The 23,132-nt window shown below is 37.4% G+C and overlaps 1 pseudogene; it reads right to left on the minus strand.

Annotated features, from left to right (window-relative positions):
• Positions 1 to 5,681: 5,681 nt before the first annotated feature.
• Positions 5,682 to 22,403, minus strand: LOC124974892 (ATPase PAAT-like; annotated as a pseudogene).
• Positions 22,404 to 23,132: the final 729 nt, after the last annotated feature.

Here is a 23,132-nt window from a genome sequence, read left to right on the forward strand (position 1 = left end):
ACAAAAGATCCACAAGACAGTTGGGGAATATAGTTCAGTGTTGAGTGTGTGCCCACCCTGCACAAGATCTTTGCATTTAATAACCAGCACTGCAAAAGAAAAAGAGAAAAAAAAAACTACATCCACATTTCATGAAAAAATTCAAACTTGGCTTAAAATTTTGGCTTATGTTCACACAACTGCATGCATATCTTTGCTCCATTTTCCCACATTTCCAGCAGTGTACTGTCTGATGTGACCCTCCATCCCATTTCAAAGGCACCTCCAAACATCTCTTCACTGAGGTTCCCTTATCCCCTTTTCCACATACTTCCTCATGCTTCCATGCCTTCTCATCCACAGTAAACCTTTACCTGGAAATACCTTGCTAACACACCTACCATTAATGAGTCCTTTACTGCTAGGAAATTTCTCTAGAACCAACTCCAGAATACTTATAAACTTGTCTTAGTCTATGTAGATTGCCATAACAAAATATCACAGTCTGGGGGTGGGGCTTAACTAATGTATTTTCTTACAGTTCTTATATAAGTCCAAATTAAGAAGCCAACAGGATCACTTTCTGGTGAGGTCTTCCTCCACAGCTTGAAAATGACCACCATCTTGCTGTGTCCTCAACTGACCTTGTTTGTACACAAGCACCTCAAAGCTTGCCTGAGCTCTCTGATGTCTCTTTATGAAAGGACACTTAATAATACCATTGGGTCAGGGTTCCAGCTTTCTGACCTTATTTTACTTTCCTACTTCTTCAGAAACCCTATCTCGAAAAAATGTCACATGAGGAGTCAGGGTTTTAAAATATAATTTGAGTCCCCTGAAGGCTCATAAAACTTTGAGTTTATCTTCTATCACCTGTTCAAAAAGTGATTTTTCAGATTCCCACTCACTGGTCTTTTCCAGGTACGCATTTGACGGCACAAGCCGATAACCCTAGTACCTTAGGAGCCTGAGGCAGGAGGAACAAGTTTAAGGCCATCCTCAGCAACTTCATGAGATCCTGTCTTAAAATTTAAAAAAATTAAATGGGCTAGGTATGGAGTTCAGTGGTAAAGGGCCCTTGGGCTCAATGCCATAACCAAAAAAAAAAAAAAAAAAAAAAAGTCTATGTATATCCTATTTCTTTAATGTTTATAGTAAATTTTAATCTTAGGTCTTAGTGTCTATGGAACTAATGAGATGTTTTCAGTTATATGGTCAGCTTCTTTCCCCAGGATAATTACATCATCCTTTGGACATTCTGGGAGTGATTACACCAACACAATCTCAATTACTTGAGAGACTGAGGAAGGAGGGTCTCAAGTTGGAGGCCAGTCTGGGCAATTTAACAAGAACTTGACACCAAATTTTAAAAAGAGGGTTTAACTCACTGGTAGAGCACTGCTGGGTACAATTCCCAGCACAAAAATTTATTTCAAGGTAAACCTGTAAATACTATTCACTTGCTTCTTTCTTTCACTTAGCAGAATGCCTTAAAACTGAGATTATTCAAGGACCCTGCTAATGAACAATTTGGTTTCCAAGTCATTTAAAATTATGAATAGTTTGGGGGGCAGTATGGCACATGCCTGTAATCCTGTGACTTGGAAGGTTGAGGCAGGGCAATCACAAGTTCACAGACTAATGGATATTTTGGAAGAACCTGCCTTATATAAGACAATGTCTTTAATTTAAAAAATAAGTTAAAAAGGCTAAGGATATACCCAGTGGCACAACACCCCTAGGTTCATTTCTCAGTAGAGCAAAATCAATTAATTAAATTAAATATAAAAAAGAACATATTTCATTGATGCAGAGAAAAAACAGTATTAAAGGGTTTACAATTTAATTAATGATATCACACTGAAAAGTAAGAAGGAATGGAAGGTGAAAACTGGTAATCTAAATGCTTCAAGGGTTCAAAATCAGAAGATGTCAATAAGGAATACAATAGTCAGACAGGATAAACTTCTTATACAAAGATATTACCAAATTACAAAGTAGTGAAACTTATAATTTTCAATGGTTTCAATAGCACTGTAAATTGGGAAGCAAAGAAGAACTTGGTAGAAATATCTGAGTTCCCAATACATTTGGAAGAGTTGACATTTCAGTGTCCTCAGGCTAACCAGTGAGATTATTAACATGAAAATATATAGATAGGTACAGAAACACAGAGCAGAAGGAAAGAGACTCAACAGATTCTCTTCTGAATTATTCATACAGTGATAAACCACAGTAAATTTCAGAGAATACCAAATATCTTGAACAATTTTTCTAAGTACTGTAAATATAAAGAATATAAAAATACTGGTAAAATGCCTAAGAGATTTTAAAAATGTCTTCAGAGTATCAACCTGAAGATAACTGAGGAATGTACACTTTATCTTGTCTAAATCATTTTCTTGACCTATAAAACCCAGCTGGCATTAAGTTACATGAACTATTTTTGTTTCTGAATTCTTATTGTTATATTATGGTGGAAGTAGCAACAAAATGAGAGCTAGTCAAAAACATCACACTATATTCCTGACACTTGAACCCTATCATAAAACTTTGAAAACATCTGCATACATGGATTTTCCTGTGATTATAAATACAAACAAAATACAGTACTTTAGTATTTGTGTAGAGGAAGTCAAGAAAAATAATTACAAAGAAGAAAACCCTAAAATTACCTAGTTTATGTTTTCATTAGACAGAAAAACTCACTGAAGGACATACTTACAGAGTCCATGGCTGTAGTATCCTGGCTGATTTTAAACATGTCATAAAACAAAAGCTAATAAGAGAAATGCAAATCAAAACCACCCTAAGATTCCATCTCACCCCAATCAGAATGGCGATTATCAAGAATACAAGCAACAATAGGTGTTGGTGAGGATGTGGGGAGAAAGGTACACTCATACATTACTGATGGGGTTGCAAATTAGTGCAGCCACTCTGGAAGGCAGTATGGAGATTCCTTAGAAAACTTGGAATGGAACTACCATTTGACCCAGCTATCCCACTCCTTGGCCTATACCCAAAGGACTTACAATCAGCATACTAGAGAGATACAGCCACATCAATGTTCATTGCTGCTCAATTCACCATAGCCAGATTGTGGAACCAACCTAGATGCCCTTCAGTTGATGAATGGATAAAGAAACTGTGATATATATATATATATATATACACAATGGAATATTACTCAGTCATAAAGAATGATAAAATTATGGCATTTGCAGGCAAATGGATGAAATTGGAGATTATCATGCTAAGTGAGATAAGCCAATCTCAAAAAACCAAAGGAAGAATGATCTCACTGATAAGTGGATGATGATACATAATGGGGTGTGGGAGGGGTTAGTTTTAGGGTTAGAGTGAGGGTTAGGGAGGGGGGCAAGAATGGGGGAAGGAAGGACTGTATAGAGGGAAAAGAGTGATGGGAGGGTGGGGGGAAGGGGAAAATAACAGAATGAATCAACCAACATCACCCTATGTAAATTTATGATTACACAAATGGTATGCCTTTACTCTATGTACAAACAGAGAAAGAACATGTATCCTATTTGTTTACAATAAAAAAAAACTATAAAAAGTAATTATTTTAGTCTGCTGTTTATAAAACAAGAACAAAATCCTTATGGTAAAATAAGCCAAAGGAACTGTGTAATACTTCCTAAGGTTAATAAAAAGGAGCCATTAATCTTATCACTATATTTATAAGAAATAAAATACCCCAAAATTGGGTTCAGGACTATGACTCCCTTTGTACATTTAAAAATGTGACAGGGTACAGAGCAGAGAAATGACCATTATCAGCTAAATGGGAACAACAAAGGGAGGAGTGGACTCTAAGACCAAAGTAGTCTACCAACACTTCACTTCCAAGAAGTTTCTGGATGGAAGAGGGTACAAAAGCTATGAAACTGTACTCCAGGAAAAGCCTACAACAGCAATTTGCTGCTGTGATTAAACCAGGGAATAGATACAAAGAAGAACTATTCTAATTTCTGTACCAACATCAATTCATGGATAATGTTCAGCAGATGGCACCAGAGACACTGCAGGAGAGAAGAGTTCTGCTTCTGTCTAGGGCACTGCTTGGCAGGTGTCCCCAGCACCAGGCTCCTGCTCTGCACCACAGCCCACAGCTTCCTCTGCACCCTCCCTCCCGAGCCCACAAGTCTGTAGAACACAGGTCCTGCTGAAATACCACATATAAACATGTGGCCCTGGTACCCAAGAGAGTGATATTCTAGCAAATTCCATCAACACCCTTTCCCTGCTGTCTGGTAGTCATAGACAAGCCCTCTCCCATGAGGCTTTCATCTCAAACCCTGTGTGGGCTGCTTGCTTGGTTACTCAATCACAGCCCTACAAGCACAGGGTGCTCTTGCATCAATTATGATTATTTTTTACAGCTCTCTTTAATTCTTATTAGGCAACAGTCTGTGAGTGTAATTCTTTAAACATTCTCCATTCTCATTACTGTGTGACTTCCTTTTCCTCACTGGACCCAGAGTAGCAGAATCCTGAACACCACAAGACAGTGGTTGAAATAAAAAGATCTGAAAATACAATATGATCTTTGCTAAGCCAAAGCACCCATGCACCCCTGAATTTGACTTTAACTGCTACATTACACATATACTTCCTTCCTTTTGGAGAGAAAAGGGGAGTTTATCTTAGTTTCTTGGAAAAATTTTAAACAATTATCAACAGGTATCCTCTTTTAAAAAAATATTCATTCTGATCTCAAATAAGTCACATGCCAACAGTGACTAACACTACTGAGGGAAACAGCTACCAAAACTGCCATCCTTATGTTCTTGACCTGGAAACTCACTCCACAGTCAAAGTTTTAGAAGGAGGATGCTTCAGGGATTTCATTTACTGCAAGCAGCTTGAATAGTTTGTTAACTGAAGCACATGATCTTTCCAGTGTTCCTGTTTCTCCCCTATAAACCTCTACAATTGTTAACACACATAGAAAATGATTTTAAAAAATCTGTTAACAAATTCCTTAAACTTAATCAAATAAGCATGATAGGCAGGCTGCGTACAGAAATCCAAATGGTCAGGGAAATTCCTAAAAAAAAAAATTCAAGGGTCAAAATTAGTAAACATTATTTTTTCTTGTCAGTAACATTTCAAGTTGAAGAAAATGAGACAATTAAAAAGATTTTTGGGGAAAAAAAGTAATCCCAGGGTTGTAGAAGCACAGGATGAAAACCAAATATATAAGCAGGCATTAAGGGATTGATTTAATTGTTATATCTCCCATTCAGCAGAAAAAATCAATTTTGGAATAAAGTAACAGTAAATGACACTAAATAAACCATACACTTTTGTTACTGTGATAAAATATAATACAATGAACACCATGGAACAGTGGTAACTGCCACAAAGCCAGACTATGTCACTCAAGAAGATGTGCTTTATTTTGGTGTTGAGCAGGAAGGTAATGTTGTAGAGGAAAAAAAACACTTTTTTTTTTAGCTTCCAGAAGATCCATTTATTTTTAGACACAAATACATCATCCTTCAACACATATACATTTGTTTCTGTTTTGTTTTGTTTTTTGGTATTAGATTTAACCCAGGGGTGCTTTACCACTAAGCCACATCCCCACAATTTTTTTTTTATCATTTATCTTTTATTTTGAGACAAGGTCCTCGCTAAATTGTTTAGGGCCTCATTAAATTGCTGAAGCTGGCTTTAAACTTGTAATCCTCCTGCCTCAGCCTCCAGAGTCACTGAGATTACAGGCATACACCACTGTGCCCAGCTCATATCTAAAAGTGAAGTCTACTAGACAGAACTGCAGCATCCTGGAATCATATGCTGAAATGCTTCAATGCGGACAGACCCTCAGCAGTTCACACTGGACAAGAGCCAGGAAGGGCTGGGAAAAATCATGTATCAGCCTAAAAAGGAAATTTCATTATGTATTCTTGGTTACTGAGGTAAAACAAGACAACTTCTCCAATTTTACATCAAACACTAAATCCAAAGTAACAGTCCTAAAAAGGAATGGGCCAGTTTTGATTTTTCACTTTCCTATTTGCTGCTATGATGTGACAAAGCATAAAATTGATGACCATAATGAGAACTACTTTTACATATACCAAACATGACATCCATTTTTGAAATCTGTAGTAAACAATATAAAATATAAGTTGGTGATCTGAAATTAAGTGATTCAAAACAAAACACTCAGTTTTCCAAGAACGATCAATTAGAAAAATAAATCCAAGTAAGCATTTTTTCATACCTCACAAATATTAAATAAGGTATTTGTAAAAATTAAAACTACTTCAAACACATACAATACAAAACTAATGAACTATATTAGAAATCCTTAAATATGGGCTGGGGATATAGCTCAGTTGCTAGAGTGATTGCCTGTCAAGCACAAGGCCCTGGGTTCTATCCCCAGCACCACACAAAAAAAATCCTTAAATATTAAAACCTTTAAGCAATACAAGCATACAAAAATTTCAGCACATGGAAAACATTATAAACAAGAATAACTTCTAATTTTGGTGTTACCTCTTAGTGTATAGTACTGGATTCACAGTAACAAGGGCAGTAAAAACACCTAGGTCACTTCATGTCAGCTGTTGAGCCTTCACAGGACATCAAATACTTGGCTTTCATAAATGTTTTTAGGTTTGGGTTTTGTAATAAATAGGTAATGAATATCTGCAGGCCACTATAGGCTGAGCACTTATCTTTCTCCACTGGAAATTCTTTCTCCAGTGTCACAATGGCTCAGAGGCAGCCCAGTGGGTGGGGAGTTGGGATTTTGCAGGAAGTCCATCAACAAGGCCACCTTGTCATCTACGTGCTCCTGGAATTGATGTATTGCTGATCAATGCATTCCACAAGTTTCTTTTCCAGTAGTTCCATATTTTTAGAGAGAATCTGCTACAAGTAGGATCAAATAAGCTATTCTTCCATTGCAACACCAACAATGCCTTCACTGGGCTTGGGGATGTTTTCCTGACACTTGGCATTATGTCCCACTTGAAGATGGTTGACTTGACTGCATAAATTCTAGAGAAAGGGCAGCAACTCAGAACTGGGAAGTGAGCTTGTCACTTGTTTTCTTTGGTGAGAAAGAAGATACTGCATTTTTAAGATCATTTTCAAGAAGGGAATGGTCCTGTGGCACAGTCTTACACCTGTCATGGTTTGTGTTATTTACCACCCCAGGTGGTCTTGTGCTTTTATTGATGAAAGTCTGTAAGTTTTCAATCCCGTTTGCAGATGTCAATGCAGTTCTAAAAGGGAAAGGTGTGGAGGATGTCTTGTCCAGGACTACTGAAGTGGACGATGGCTGGAGTGCAATCATGTGCTTGTATCTGACAGTTCCCAAAATGGACTAAAGTTGCTCTCCAATGGGAATATGATTCTGTTGCTGAAACCTAACCATATTCATCAACTGCTGAGTTCCAGGTGATAATTTTGACCCCATGATTCCATTATGGTTTGGACCTTGTCAAGGTCTATTCTTGATCTTAGAGCAGGAGAGCTTGGTGAAGAATTTGCTGATGTTGGTCTCATATATACTACGAAATTAGTGATGAACACACACTGCTTTTCTCCAAAGGACAGCAACTGCTGTCAGGGAGAGAGCAGATGCCCTTGGCAGACAACCTTGCCCCTGCCAGTGTCTCAGTACTCCTCTCCCATGTACATCTATATGTTTCTCGCTGAGTTCAGGATGCCCACTGCGAGGACCTCTTCACCTCCCTTGGGGCCACAGCTCAGGTCGAGGAAGCAGGGGCTCTGCCTTGGAGTTCAGGGGTCCTGCTCAAGTGCACCAGGTCCTGGCCCAGAGTAGGTGGTGCCAGCAACTCCTCCCAGTTGAGGTCCTGGGCACCAACATCAGCCTGGGTGAGGAGGAGGCTCTGGGTCAGGGCCCCACTCGCCACTTCCCAGGAAGAGGCCAGTGTGGGGCAGCTGGTCAGTCCCACATCCCAAAAGTACTTTTAAAGACAGCAGAAGTTTTAATAATGACTAATGCTCAATGACATTCTCATCTTCTCTCTCACCTGAGCCTAGAATGAAAATGCATTTTTATATTCTTAGAATGAACTCAGACACAGTCCTACTAAGAAAAATGAATATATACAACTTCTTCAAGTACTAGGCTTTTTCTCTACCAAACTGGAAAGAAATTGATAAGAACCCCAGTTTTGGTTTGCCACAGAGCTACTTACATGGATGTTAATTTTGTCCTTTCCTCCCTCAACATGCTACCTCTGAGATTTTAAGGCAGGTTTGTGTGTGTGTGTGTGTTTCCTGCTTTACTGGTTGAAACATTATCCTTGTAGCACAAATCATCTAGTGTGTACAGTGAAGTTTTAATAGGTATCTAAATTAACTTCATAGAGGAGCAGGTCCTCACCATCACTTCAAATCAGGTATCTGATGCTGGGTTTGATGGTGCGGGTCTGTTATCCCAGCAACTGAGGCTGAAGCAGTAGGATCACGTGTTTAAGGCCAGCCTGGGCAATGGAGCCAGATCCTGTCTCAAAATTAAAAAAAAAAAATAGCTGGGGATGTAGTTCAGGGTACAATCCCACTGGGTTCAATTCCCTAATACTAAAACACACACACACACAGGTTTAGTATATCTGAAACCAAAACAGTCAACATGACCTCCCTCTACTTTCAAACCACCTTTTGTTACTTTCACTGGCCTTTGTGAAAAATCCCTATCTGTCACTACCCTTAACATTTTTTCCTAGATTACTGTAATGAACTTCAAGATGATCCTACTTCTCACACCTTAATAGGATACTGAATGCCTAAACAATCAAGGTATCAACATCCTTTGATGTATGTACACTATGTACACTAGCTGACTAAATACCTGTGCACCTTTTATCTCTGACTTAACAAATTGATTACTGGCTTAAAACCACAGTATATTATCTTACAGTTATGGAGGTCAGATGTCTGACACAGGTCTTGCTGGGCTGCTGAAAGTAAGGGTGTCACAGCAGGACTTTTCCTTTCTGGAGGCTCCAGGGAAGACTGTTCCTGTGTACTGCAGTGTCTGGCTCTGCTTACTCTGGCTTATAGTCTTCCTCCAACTCCAATGACAGAAAAGTAGAAATGAGTCCTTCTCATTCTGCGCTCTCTCTGTGTCTGTCAACTTTGTTTCCCCTTCCTCTTTTAAGGACACATGTAAGGATACACTGGACTCATCAGGATAATCCACAATAATCTTCCTACCTTACAGTTAGCTGGTTAGCAACCATACTTCATCTGCATCCTTAATTCCTCTTTGCCAAAAGGTCACACATTCACTTTTGGGGATTAGGACATGGACCTATTGGGGGAAGGAAGGGACATTGTTTACCTACCAGACTACCCAAACTGTATTTGTCCTCTACTCTTGAGTGGAACACTGCTCTGCATGGGGAAACAAACACAATTCATCTTAAATATGTACACTAGCTGACTAAATTCATCCATATATCTCCCATTTCTCTTTCAGGATAGAGAAAAATTAAATATCCTACAAGCATATGTAATAATAAAGATGCTTTTATTATTGCTTAAAGAAACCTGGAATTCATTTTTGATTATACATAATGCATTGTCATACTCAAAATGCACTAAAGCCCTCTAACTGAAATAACAACTACCAGAGATAAACTCTATAAGAACATGAAAGCCCTGACTCTCAATTTTACTTAAGCACCAACTTGAAACACAACAAAACATCACCTTTTGGTATAGTAATGGTGAAGTCATGCAAACATACTGTTCTCATTTTTTTAAAAATCTGCATTTCTGATATCTTAGACCACTGTGAGAAATTGTGCCTAAACCTAAGCTTCAAGCTTGAAACTGCTTAGGGCTCATTCTAATTACTGAACTTACTTTTGTGATAGTGAAAAGCTACCAAAAGAGTTTATTTAGTGTGTTTAACAAAATCCAGTTCTACATGAGTAAAGATCCTGTAAAAGATCTTTACATATTTCCTTAGCTGTAGGTAGTCACTAGGATATATGTAGCAGATACAAACTTTTCAAAATGTTAATGTATTGAGATTCCAGTTCACCTCAAAAGGAAACATTTTTTTTTAAATAAGAAATCTCCCTGGAGGTAAATGGTATTTTTTGTATCACTTAAAACAAATGAGAATATATACTAGACCAAATACACACACAACACACACACACACACACACACACACACACACACACACACACAAATATTTAGGAGAAGGACTTGATTTTAATAATGTTCCCTATTAAAAGAAGGTAACAAATGGTTAGAAAACAAGCAGACACTGACCTTCACAGATAAACTTTAAAATAACAATGAGAAAAAGACTCAAAATCAAACATATTTATTGAGATCTGAATTTATAACATTTACCACACCACAGACCAGAAAGCTTTCTATTGACTTACCTCAATTTTATTAATCAAATTAAATAATAAACATATTCAAATTTAGTATTTTTACAATCAAGTACAATTAAGAGTAAAATGTCAGCTGGGCATGGTGGCACACACCTGTATTCCCAGTGGTTCTGGAGGCTGAGACAGGAGGATCATAGTTCAAAGGCACCCTCAGCAAAAGTGAGGTGCTAATAAGCAATTCAGTGAGATTCTGCCTTTAAAAAAATACAAAATAAGGTTGGGAATGTGACTCAATGGTTAATTGCCCCTGAGATCTATCCTCAGAATGACCCCCTCAAAAAAAAAAAAAAAGGAGTGAAAGGAATGAATGGACAGGAAACTGGTGTTCAAATTCCAAAGATTAAAACCAACTAATCAAAGTCTTTCTATAGTACATTGGTTCTAATTCAAACACTGCTTGGTGGCTCTAAGTTACTATGAAGAACAGTAGCGATGATGGTATGTCAGGAACAACTCATGGGCTGGGGCTGAGTGGTAGAGCATTCGCCTGGGATGAGTGTCATCATGGGTTCACTCCCTAGGACCACCAAAAAAGAAAGGAACACTTCAGAGATCATAGACCCAGTATTAATACTCCAAGGGTTAAAACTCCAAACTTTAGTCATTTCTCATTTCTTCTTTGTGTGGCCAGATGATTCAAATCTCCTCCTTTATTTTATCTATACTGTATGAAGCCTTATATGGATCATCCTATTCTGGACTAGAGAACAACTATTTTCATTGTTATTTGAGATTCCTCTTCTTATTTTTTTAACTCCTCCCACTCACTGTTTACAATACTGATAAATGAGGTATGACTGATCTACACTGGCCTCTGCTTAAATAAATATGTCTGCTGTATGAGGTTCCTCACTTTCTGCTGTCAAGTAAGTGATCTCATAATCTCTGAAAAAACAGCACACAAAATAACATTGCCTTTATTACTGATTATTAAAGCAACTATAAAAAAAGTATATAAAGCTTTGGGATGTTTCCAGTATGTTAATGCATCTAAATCTTCAAAAAATGTTATGTGCACAGTATTATTTTCAATGGTGGAAATTTACAAAAAAAGGTATTAAATTAACTTGCTCAAACCTTTATAGCTACAAGTAACAAAAAAAGGTTGAGGTTTAGTGTATCTCACACCAAACTCTATGACCTTAAGCACTGTGGATCATTGAGTACAATATCACCATTATTTTACAGAAAACACAACAGATTTATAAAAATTCAGTCATTTTGTATCTGAGATCATGTATCCCATCATGTATAAAATAGGAATAATACTAGCCTGCCACTTTAAAAACATGAAAATGTTGTAACACCAAAGTTATAAGGGTCTAAACATATTGCCTGAAAAATCCAGGAAGAATTACTGTTGTGTAGATATTAAGTGACCCCACTAAAAAGCTCATGTATGAATCATGCAAGGAAGTTTAGGGGTGAAATTACCAGGTTATGAGAACCTTAACTTTATCAGTGTGTCAATCTCCTGACAGGGGCTAACTGGGTGATACTGTAGGAAGGTAGGTTATGTATGCCAAGAAGTGGGTCCTTGGCCATGACTTTGGGGTCTATATCTGTCTGTGGTGAGGGAAATGGTCTCCCTCTGCTTCCTGGTGTAGGGCCCTGGCTACTTTCCTCCTCCATGTCCTTCTGCCATGATGTCCTGCCTCTCTTTGAGCCCAGAGCAATAGAGTCAGCCATCAACAGACTGAGAACTCTGAAGTTGGGAGCCCAAATAAACTTTTTCTCCTCTAAATTTGCTCTTGTCCACAAGCAAGATCACAACAGCAGAAAAAGCTGACTAAAACAACTCTAAGAAATATCAGGAGTTCTCCTGAAGCAATAGAAGCTATTCATTTACATAGTATTCTAAATAAATGGTGCCTTCTGAGCTGTGACCAGATATCCAGATGTATGTGTCTAGAAATATATGACTTATGATATCAGTATAACTGATATTCATTTTATTAAGTGCTACACAGATGCATTAAAATCAGTGATGATGATAAATCCCTGTCAATAAAAAGCAAGCTTACTGTTCATCATAAACAATGAGGTTGTTCAACTATTAAAAATTCATGCTTACTTCTTCCCTTCTTTTCCTTGAAGGCCAAATCAATGGCATGAAAAGCATAATAAAGAAATAGATGATAGAATAGTACAGCAAAGTATAATGCAGCTATAAATTACTGCAGAATTTCTATATCCATTTCTAGTTATCTTTGGTTCATGAAAGAAGAAACGGTTCAAATCACTCTTTTCAAAGGGAAAAGTCAAGTCTATTAAAATATTTTAAAAGTATTTAAGGAATATTTCTCAGGATGGGATTTATAATGCATTTTAACTCACTATGAACCCTGTAGTCTTTTTCTTGAAACAAGAATTGTAGTGACTTCCTTTACGTGTTCCAAAATTTACTCTTTTATTTGAGTATGAATATGAAACAGGATTTTAAAATCCACTCTAGTTATCAAAAGACAAAGAATGAAAACTTGAGAGTTCACAGTAAAAATACTTTCAGGTGTCACAAGAATAAAATAAATAATCATTCTAAACATTGCAAAAAAAAGACTGCTTTGTACTAGTCTTTTGAGCTGTGGCATTCTAAATATTTTCTTCTACTAACTTAAGACCTTTCTTTTGTTTTTTTCAGTATTGGAATTGAACTCAGGGCCTTGACCATTCTAATCAAGACTTTACAACAGTTTTACCCATAAAGTTTAGTATTTTAATGATGGACTACCAAGATACACTGACACTTACCACAGCAAAAGTTCTACACAATTTACCCACTGGCATTTATAGAGATACACTAGTGATCCAACTGAGGTTTCCTTAACTAACATTTTAAGCACAAAGTGGTCAGTTGTTTATGTGCAGAAATTCCCTGACATGTTAAGTCAAGGCTTTATGTTAAGTCAAGGCTTTATCACAACCTGGGTTACTAAAGTGCAAGTTCCTAGAACTACAAAATCCAGTCAGTCATATTTTTCATAGTTTTATCACTAAATCTACTTTTCTATGGCAGCAGGACTTAAAGCCTGGTTTTTTCATGTTGATGATTTCATTAAAGCAGTTAGAATTAAAGGATATACCACCACTGGGTGAGCATTGCTGATAATCTGTCTCTTCCTCATTGTTTAAAGTCTTTCTACAGTGAATTCCTACTGCTATTGTAGGGAAAAAAATCAAAAACTAAATAAATGACCTTATATTTACTAGGCTTACAACATCTACTACAATAAAATGTATCAAAAGATAATCACAGTGGTTCATAAATGGGTAAGAACAAGACCTCTTATAAAATATATCTAAGTCACACTGGGTCAAATCTAGACAACACATAAACACCACTCTCAAAAGAAGTAGCATAGAACATAAACACCTAAAAACTAATTTTTGAGGCCTATCAGAAAAATATTCAAATTCCCTATTGTTTGAAAAGTACAACACTTGGGAAAATGACAGTCAGACATAACCTGATCAACAATCTAACAGAAGCTAAGTAGTTGATACAGATGACAAAGCAATACTCTGTATTTATAGTATCCATGATCAGAAGGAGTCAAAGAACATAAACTGTTCATTTACTCTTTGTCCCATCATTTCATTTCACTTCTTTATTCAATAAGATTCTGACTTTTATCATTCCCTTTGGTTATTTTCAAGAGAATTCTGGAGTTCTTAAGACCGGGCAAACATACTGTCTTTGTTTATACATAAACAGCTGAAAGGAGTTGCACCAAACTGAGAAATCATTACTTTGGTAACCCATAAAGAACAGACATGGATGGAAAGCCCTGCAGGAGGAATTTAACTTCACTTATTTTAGTAGTTTAAATCTCATCTTAGACATATAATTTTATATTTTAAAAAAGCTAATGACCATATAAAATAAAATATGTTGCATTGGAGGCCTTGATATTTTCTTTTAGAAGATACTTGGGAATTTTAGCTCATCTCCAAACAGGTATTCCATTTTAAATGCACTTTTACCAGCTGAATTACTCAGGTTTATATACCATAACAAAATGCCTTAGATAGGCTAACTTTATAAAGAAAAGACCTTTATTTAGCCCACAGTTTTTGATATTCAACTGCATAGTGCTGGCATCAGTTCACTTAGTGAAAGCTTTTCTTTCTTTCATGATGCATCACATCATGGCAGATGGCAACAGTAGTACCCTGTTTAGGAAAAGATATTACATCCCCAAACAGAAAGTCAAAGAGCTGGCAGGGGTCAGGCTAAGGTTCTTATAATCACTCACTAATAATAACAACGCATTTCAAGAATTAACACTTTTAAGATCTTACCAAGGGATCACATGAAAACTAACTCAGTATCTTTAGGGCAAGTCCCTATATGACCTATGAACCTCCCATTACATCCCACCCCTTCAAAGTACTATCACCTCACAGATCTCCCCAAGGAGACCAAGCTTCCAACACATGGACATCTGAGGAGCAAAACCCATGGAAACCATAACATAGGTGATAGTCTCACACATTACCTTCCAGGTCATTATCATTTCAAAGTGCTGAACTTCTAAATGCATGGAGGGTTGACCCTTGAGGAATAAACAATTGATCATGGAAGCTGCTACCCATCACCAGTGGCACCTTTTCAATCAACAGATTCTAAGAAGTGTCTTTGCATGATCCCATATTTCTCTCCAGCCAGGTCACTAATCATCATGCCAGAAAGAAAATGAAAACTCAGTTGGAGTAACACAGGCATATGATCCCTGTTACTCAGAGGCTGAAGCAGGAGGAAGACAAGTTCAGGAACACCCTGAGCAAATTAGCATGACCCTGTATCAAAAAAAAATAATTTAAAAGCAGGGGGCTAGGGATGAAGCTCACTAGGACATCACTTGCTTCAGCCCTCCTCTCTCTTTCTCTCTCTCACAATCACACACACATACACAAAAGGGATAACCAAGAAACATGTTGTGGGGCTCATAAAAACCTACAGCAAAGAATGATACTTCTGCATGATGAGCACTTTGAACTTGAGGACACCAGCTAGCCTCAAAAGCAAATTCTCTTTCTGACTTCTGTTCTTTCTCCTACTCCTTTTATTACTCCCAAGGCAGGCCACAGAAACTAGAATTCCTCTCCCCCAAGGTGGGTCATAGAAAGTAAATCTCCTCTCCTATGTCAGTAATAACAACCTAGATATTTTACTTTAACCTCCCTTTGCCATTCTGGGTTAAGGCTGGTCATAAAGAAGTTCTCAGTCCCACCTGTCTGATAGAAGACAGTAAAACCCTCAATCCAGAAGGGGTCTTACCGTATAACATGGAAGGACTGTAACAGGGACATAAAAGACAAACCTGAACAAACAAGTTTTGTTGTTTCAGCCTTCAGTCTATCAAATCATGTCATACTTTTTGTCTAGTCACACTTCAACACAGTTGTACTATTTCTTAACTATAGAAGATTGTACTGTAAAGTCTATTTAAAATAATTTAAAACAATAACAGTAGGCAGCTACATAGTCTTAAAGTTTGGACTCTTAAAATAAATGAAAAAAAAAATCATACATTTTCACCCCTACATAATAATTTCAGTTCAAACTTTATTCTTCCCTACAGGGAAGGATCACCTACCTTTAATTTTTTTCTTCTTTTCCTTCAGTGCATTGCCTCAATAGCTATAATAGTAAAAAAACAGAAACAACCAAAATGCCCATTAGTAGAAAATATTCTTAAATAAAATGCACAATCTAAAACTGTAGTTATATACAGCATACTTTGAGACTGCAAGTGTTTTTAAAAGAATGGAGTGGTTCTTTATGTTTTGATATGGAATTTAAGAGATACACATTCAGGTTAAAATGCAAGTAAAAATCTGCAGTGTGCCTCATCTCTACTCACATGAAAAGAAAATTAATTCACATTTACTTGTATGTATACAAAGTAAGAGTTTCTATTAGATTATTTCAGAGATGAGTGGCCACTTCCCAATAGAAAAATCAGGATATTAAGGAAGAGACATCTTCAAACTACATATTTCTATACCACTTACAATTTGAAGCATGTAACTATTTCATCTGTTTTTTTAAATCAATGAATAATTTAAATGTGCTTAAAACCTAAAAGTAGTGTTTGTGATTACCTGTATAAAGTTGAGTGAAGGTAGAGTGACAAACTGATTAGCCTCACAACCTCACTTTACAGTCATGCCTTTTAGCATTCCAAAAAGCAAACATCTCCCCCATCACTATCACAACCTATACTAAGTTTATGATTCTTAACAGCAATATATTTTTATCACCAAAGCAAGAATTAAGAATCTAAATTAACAGAATATTGACCTCAAAGGCAAATAAGAGAAAAAAACTAACTTCTGCATGATAACCATGATAGATGATCAAAATAAATCTAAAATTGTATATGAATTCTTCAGGTATCTAAAAGTGATGTATATTTGTTGGACCTTCCTGTTACCACCAAAAGGAATAAAACTGCACAGGAAATAGTTTTATTCCATCTTTCATATCTATATAAACACAAAAGAAACTGTGAAGTCAACTTATTAGAATATTGTAGTTCATTAGGAAGCTTGCCCAACTGAAGAACATGGAAAATTAATCAAATGCAAACTGTTAATTTTAAGCATTTTTATATACAATACCAAGAAATCATATGCATAAACTGGCTTTTTGAATAAACAATTGATACTAATTTTCACTCAGCAATCTGAAAAATAAAGAACTCATACGGCAGTTCACAAAAAGAAAACCGGTTGCTACAGACACAAAACTCCAATAAACTTGTGGTGGGGAATTGGTGTCAAGTAAGTAAAAGAAACAGGGAGACATCCAGCAGCTAAACTCAAACACTACTTAAATGTCAAAGAAAAGTTTAATTTACCAGTGATCATTTCCATACCCATTTACCCTTATTTCCTGAGCATCTACTGAGACACAGAGAAACAATAAAACATTGTCTGCTTTCCAGAATGTTATACTCCAATTATAACTGTTAGAACACTCAAAATGAAATTAAGAATAGAAAGTATCAAAGATCAAGTAACTATAGGAACAAAAACAAACTTTACTATTACACAGATAGGAAAGGCAGTAGTGGAGCTTGACTATGTATGAGCTAATTTTCACATGGAAGAGAGAGACAAGAAAAAATTCTAAGAAATAAAAATGGACATAAAAACAAAAAATGTAAAGTAAAAGTTAAAGTTTACTTTCTTTTGAGGACATATGTCAAAACCTAAGTTTAATCATAAGAAGAACTAAGTTTCAAAAGTGGACTGGGGATAATTAATGTAGAAAAACAAACACATAGTGATCAAGAACACAGACTTTCAAGAAAGACAGGCTTAAAATTCAATTCTGAGTTCTTCTACCATTAGCAAATCTGTCAAGCTCATGAAGTCTCCAACTCTTCACCTATAAAGTGGGGATCACAGCAAATACTAACATAAATTAGGATGGTCAAAAGAGAATAAAGCACTCAGATTATGACTGACATTAATAAGCAGCCAGTAATTATTTCAGGATTTTTGTTCTGTCATCAGGCAGAGACTATGATGATCAAGGACGCATGTAGACTCTTTAATAGCAGTATGCACAATGAGTGGAGTGAAAAAAGCCTAGAGATTAGGAATCTCTGATTTGTACATGATTGCTGGAAGAATAGAAAGAAGCAAGAAAAATCAGAAAGCACAATACAATAAGATGGCAACAACATATTCTTGAAGAGAGAGTGAAAAATCCAAGGTGACCTTTTGAGTAACAACAAACCCCACCACCATATGTAGCAATAATGCACCAATAAAAAATACAGAAGAAAAAAGATGACTTTTTGATTTTAAACTTGAATGACTAATAAAATATAAATTTAATTAATATAATTGAGGAAATTAGAGGAAAAATATTAAATTTGCAAAGTTACTGATTCAAAATAATGAAATGACAGCCATCCAGTTTTTATCAAGAAGGATAATAAAAAAGAAAAATCTGAAGATTAGAAAATAAAATGAGACTGGTCATGCAGAATGGGGAGTCTTGGCAAGTGGAAATAGAGGAATAGCAGAAACCATGGGGCTGTGGAATCACCAGAAGAGAAAACTCAACTCTAAAATGAAAGATGACAACCAAACCCTAGATAACAGGTAAAATTTGGAAGGGAAAGAGAACATGAACAAAGGCCCCAGGAGGATGATTTGAAGGTGCTGGCTTCTAGAAGGCATGGAGGAGATAGGACTTCACAGCACTGCACATTCCACAGCTCTTCAATACTCTTTATCACTTCAGATTACAAAATGAATGGACCTATAGTAACATGATTATTGCAGGAAGCTTGTAAGAGCTTTCAATTTACAAAAGTATTATTTATTCCAACTCAATCCCCAGCAGAACAGAGCTAATACATGATAATGATTTTAATTACCTATTTTTTCAGTATCTAGAAGCTCAAGGAACTGTAACTCAAGAAAGTTCTCCTGTTCTTTGCTATCCATTGGTACATCTGATTCTACCAATTACTCCTCTTGGTAGAAACCACTTTCCCATTCTCTGACAACCAATTCCCAGACCCTCCCCCTTCTACCACCACCCTTTCTGTTACTTTTTTTAATCTTAAAAAAATAGAATTATCAGGGAACAGATTCTTTATGCCACTGCATGATAGCTACTTAATACATATCAGCTTTTAAATAGGAGTCTAATACTGTACCTTAGGAACTTAATAAATTTTGCATTCATTTCTCTAACAAAGAAAAAATTCCAGTAGATTTTAAACTCTAGAGAGCAACTCTGATGCTTTTTTAAATTATTCATATGACTAAAAATAGTTGATTTTATTCTGCTGCTCATGAATACCAGCCCCCAAAAGGAAAATGAGATCAAAGTGGAAAATAAACATTCAATTCCTTTTTACCAGCAATAAGACAGCTCTTAATTTGTGAAAATACACAAAAAAGCAATATTTTGCTGGCCTCATCCCCCTCCATAGCTAAAAGTCAGCAGTCTTAAAATACTGTATAGTGATTTTGCTATGCCTGAAACAACTATAAAACCCACTAAAAACCAACATAAGCTAAGAGATAATCAGTAGTAGATATGCTACTTAGATATGACTAATTGTCATCATGAACTGCCAATAAAAGCTTAAATCTTTTACTCTCTGTGGGTTTCTTCTCAAGTACATATTGGTCATACTTTATCAACTTTAGTATTTTCCTTATTTTTTTTACACTACATGATTGTCACATCTGCTAAAAACCTAAAACAAATTAAAATAATATATCATGACACACATCTTATTGATGCATTTTAAGAAACTGTTAGAAGACCAAAAATTAAATAAGCAATTTCAGTCTTTCTATACTTTTTATGGCCCTCTTTGTGATCTTTTGAACATATTAGCATATTATAAGTTCAAATAGATCCATTAAAAAATGCTTAAGGAGATTATTCAAGTTTGTAAAAAACAGTCATGAGAGCTCCAACTGCAAATTTATCATAGCACAGAACAGTGACTAAAGCAACACAATCCCTCACCTTTATGGTTAACAGCATAAAAACAAGTATAATATTTTAATAATACATTTCCAGAAACTTCATATAAAAAGATACTATTTTAGTTTCTGGCTAATTATCCTTTAGACAATTTTCAGTGCACATTATTATTTGCATCACTATTTTGCCACTTTAAAGAAAAAAAGTAAGATGAACAATTTTGTAATTTAATTTGTATAAATTGTCATATCTTCTTAAAAGGAAGAGCAAAAAATATCCAAGTTCTTGCATTAAGTACATGTGATTATATGCAGACATCATTATTCAAAAAGCAATGGAATCTTGAACAATTTAATCTCTGTGAGCATGCTTATTAATCTATAGAATTGGGAAAATGCTACTTCTTTTGGTGTTATGGGAAAACTACTCTTATCAAGAACAAGAACTAAAATGCTATGGATGTTTTCGAATCTTTTCAAGTGCAGTTCCCACATAAAATGCTACACAATTTAGAGTAAGATTTCAGACTGTACATGCTTAGATGTAGACTGTTTATGTTTTTCTCAGTTCTGTTTCTCTTCAAATTTCAGGAAACTAGCACCAACATGAACACAACAGCACATCTTTAAAAAGCACAATGTAGCAATGAAACCAACAAAGCCTTCAGATCTCTGCACACAAAATACAAAATGCAACAGGGATTTGGTTCCTTTTTTAATAGTAAGCAGTATAGTAACATCCTTCCACTTCTGGGTTTACTCTCTATGGCTTGCTTTTAAAAATATTTAAACCAGGTGCTTCTCCCACACAACTGCTGGTTTTCTGCTTTACCTTTCTTTCAAAAATTGGCCATGTTATACTTAAGGAATTAAATGTTTTCATCTGACCATATGGTAAATTAGAAAAAATGCACTCAAAAAAATGTAAACTCTTTAGCAACCTTCTTTATGAAGTCATTCAGCCACATGTAATCTAACCATTAAGCTTGTGTAAACAGATTACTCAGCCTGTTTCATATAAAAGTATCACATCTGACCTTGGACATTCTGAAATTTTGCCATGTTAAACACCTAAACTGGTGTTTAAAGCATCCCAAAATACTAGCCTTTGAAAAGCAATTGATAATAGAAAATTTATAATCCAAGTTCAGCAATAAAAAAAAATAACTTCAAAGTTGTGGAGCTTTTAAAAACAATGAGGCATGTTAATAAAAGTGAGGGATATTTGTGGTTTATAATTGGCCAATAAAAGAATATATGAAAAAAATATACTATACATGGAAAGAAAAAACGCTGAATGACTAAAGCACTTGAAGTGTGGTTACCCAATAAAAAGGAAATATGGGGGGACAGAGGAGAGGGTAGTTGATTCCTTTTTTGGCAGCTTCATTTTTTTCTTAAAGAGCTAACAGTACTTTGAAAAAAACAACTATTCTTAAAAATGCATTCCTTCCTTCCCCAAATTCTTCTAATTTGTTCAAAACATAGTTATGATTTCTCAAAAATAAAGACAGGAAATATGGGAACAAGTAATAACTGAAAGGAAAAATGAGTTCTAATCCTGAGTCCTCCCTAAACTGGTGTTTAAAGCATCCCAAGCAAAAGGAAAGGCACAGCACTGACCACCAACAGGAGTACACTCACTCACACAGCCAGAAAAAGGAAGAAAACATCAGCCCTGCTCTCAATGTTTTCAGTCCCTTCTCAGCCCCAGGCATCCAGAGCCCTAGGTCGTTTGGATTCTTTTCCTTCAAAACCAAAGGAGTAGGACTGGGTAGTGACTCAGGAGTAGAGCACTTGCATAGCATGTGCGAGGTCATGTGTTGGATTCTCAGCACCGCATATAAATTAGTTAAAAAAACAAAGGTGCATTGACAGCTGAAAACATTAAAAACTAAACAAAACAAAAATAAGAGTCACTGGAGGATCTGAAAAAGCTGGGGTGCAGGGTCTGTCGTGACAGCGTCAGCCTCTCCGGTCTCCACTCCAGACCCGAGACGAAGGACCTGCCGAGCACGCGCAGCCTGGCCTTTGCAAGGTGCCTGGCCTCTATGTCCCCAGCCTAGACCCAGGCACAGGATGGTCCTCACACCCGGAGTCCCTGGCATCCCGTCCAGCTATGTCCAGCCGCTGAGGCCTCTCTGTCTAGGATCCCCGACCTCAAGGCCCAGACCCTTGGGGTCTGTCTCCAAAAGCACTCTCACTGCCCCAGCACACACCAACCAAGACCCCACACAGAGTGGAGGCCTTACCCCGGGGCGGCCTGACTCAAGGGAGGCGGCATTACCGAGGGCAGATTTATCAGAGGGCAGCGACCTTACCCGAGGGCGGTGGTGTTACCCCTGCAGCCTTCCCTGAGAGCAAGGTGTCTGCCTGACACAAAGGCGAAGGACTGTCAGGCTCCTGGTCCAGGCACTGGGTCTCCTCCAGCTGTGAAGCAGCCAGACGCCAACGCAGCTGCAGACACAATGCCAACGTCCCAACAGCTCTGGCACTAGCGAAGTGATCAGGGGGCATACGGTCCCTGCCCGGGCACTGCCTGAGAGCTGGGCATGCGCAGAAGGCAGTGGTAGGTTGGGCATGGCCCCAGCTGGCTCCACCCACTGTGAACTCGCCGTGTCTGGAACCCCAAACCACTTGAGTCCTGCTCTAGGGCTCCAGGAGCCTGCGGGGAAGAGATCCCTCAAGAGCAAGGCCCTTCCTCCCGCCCTCCTGCCCCTGAGGGGTTGCCTGCAACCACACTGGCACTGCATGGTGCAGGGTGAATCCCTGAGGAGGTCCTGGGGATGCAGGTGCTTCAAGATCCCCACCACACCCCAGGGACTGGGCCTTCTGGTACTGGGCGTTGTCAGCTTGCTTTTCTAGGTTGGGGACAATGCCTGGCAGGGGGACTTTCGAGAGGAAAGTCATAGGGTCATAGCTAAAGGGTCTAAAATGTTCTGGAATTTCCCATTATGGGATCATTTTAAAGTGTCCCCTTAGAGGACAAGTGCTGCACTGCCTGCCAGGCTGAACTCCCCTACCCACAGTTAGGCAGCTAGCGGACCTTGGACCTTGATCCTCTCAGGATGTGCGCTCCTAGGAGCTGCCTGCACACCCCCGCACCATGCTGGGCCAGCGGGGGTCTATCTGCAAGCCTCCTCCACCCCTACACCGTGCTCTACCAGCAGGGATCCATCTGGGAGCTCCCTCCACACTCCCTCCATGCCCCCCAGTCTGGAGGGTCCACCTGAGAGCCCCTCCTCC

Source organism: Sciurus carolinensis, unplaced genomic scaffold (assembly GCF_902686445.1).
Source record: "Sciurus carolinensis unplaced genomic scaffold, mSciCar1.2, whole genome shotgun sequence".
In the NCBI taxonomy this organism is placed as follows: domain Eukaryota; kingdom Metazoa; phylum Chordata; class Mammalia; order Rodentia; family Sciuridae; genus Sciurus; species Sciurus carolinensis.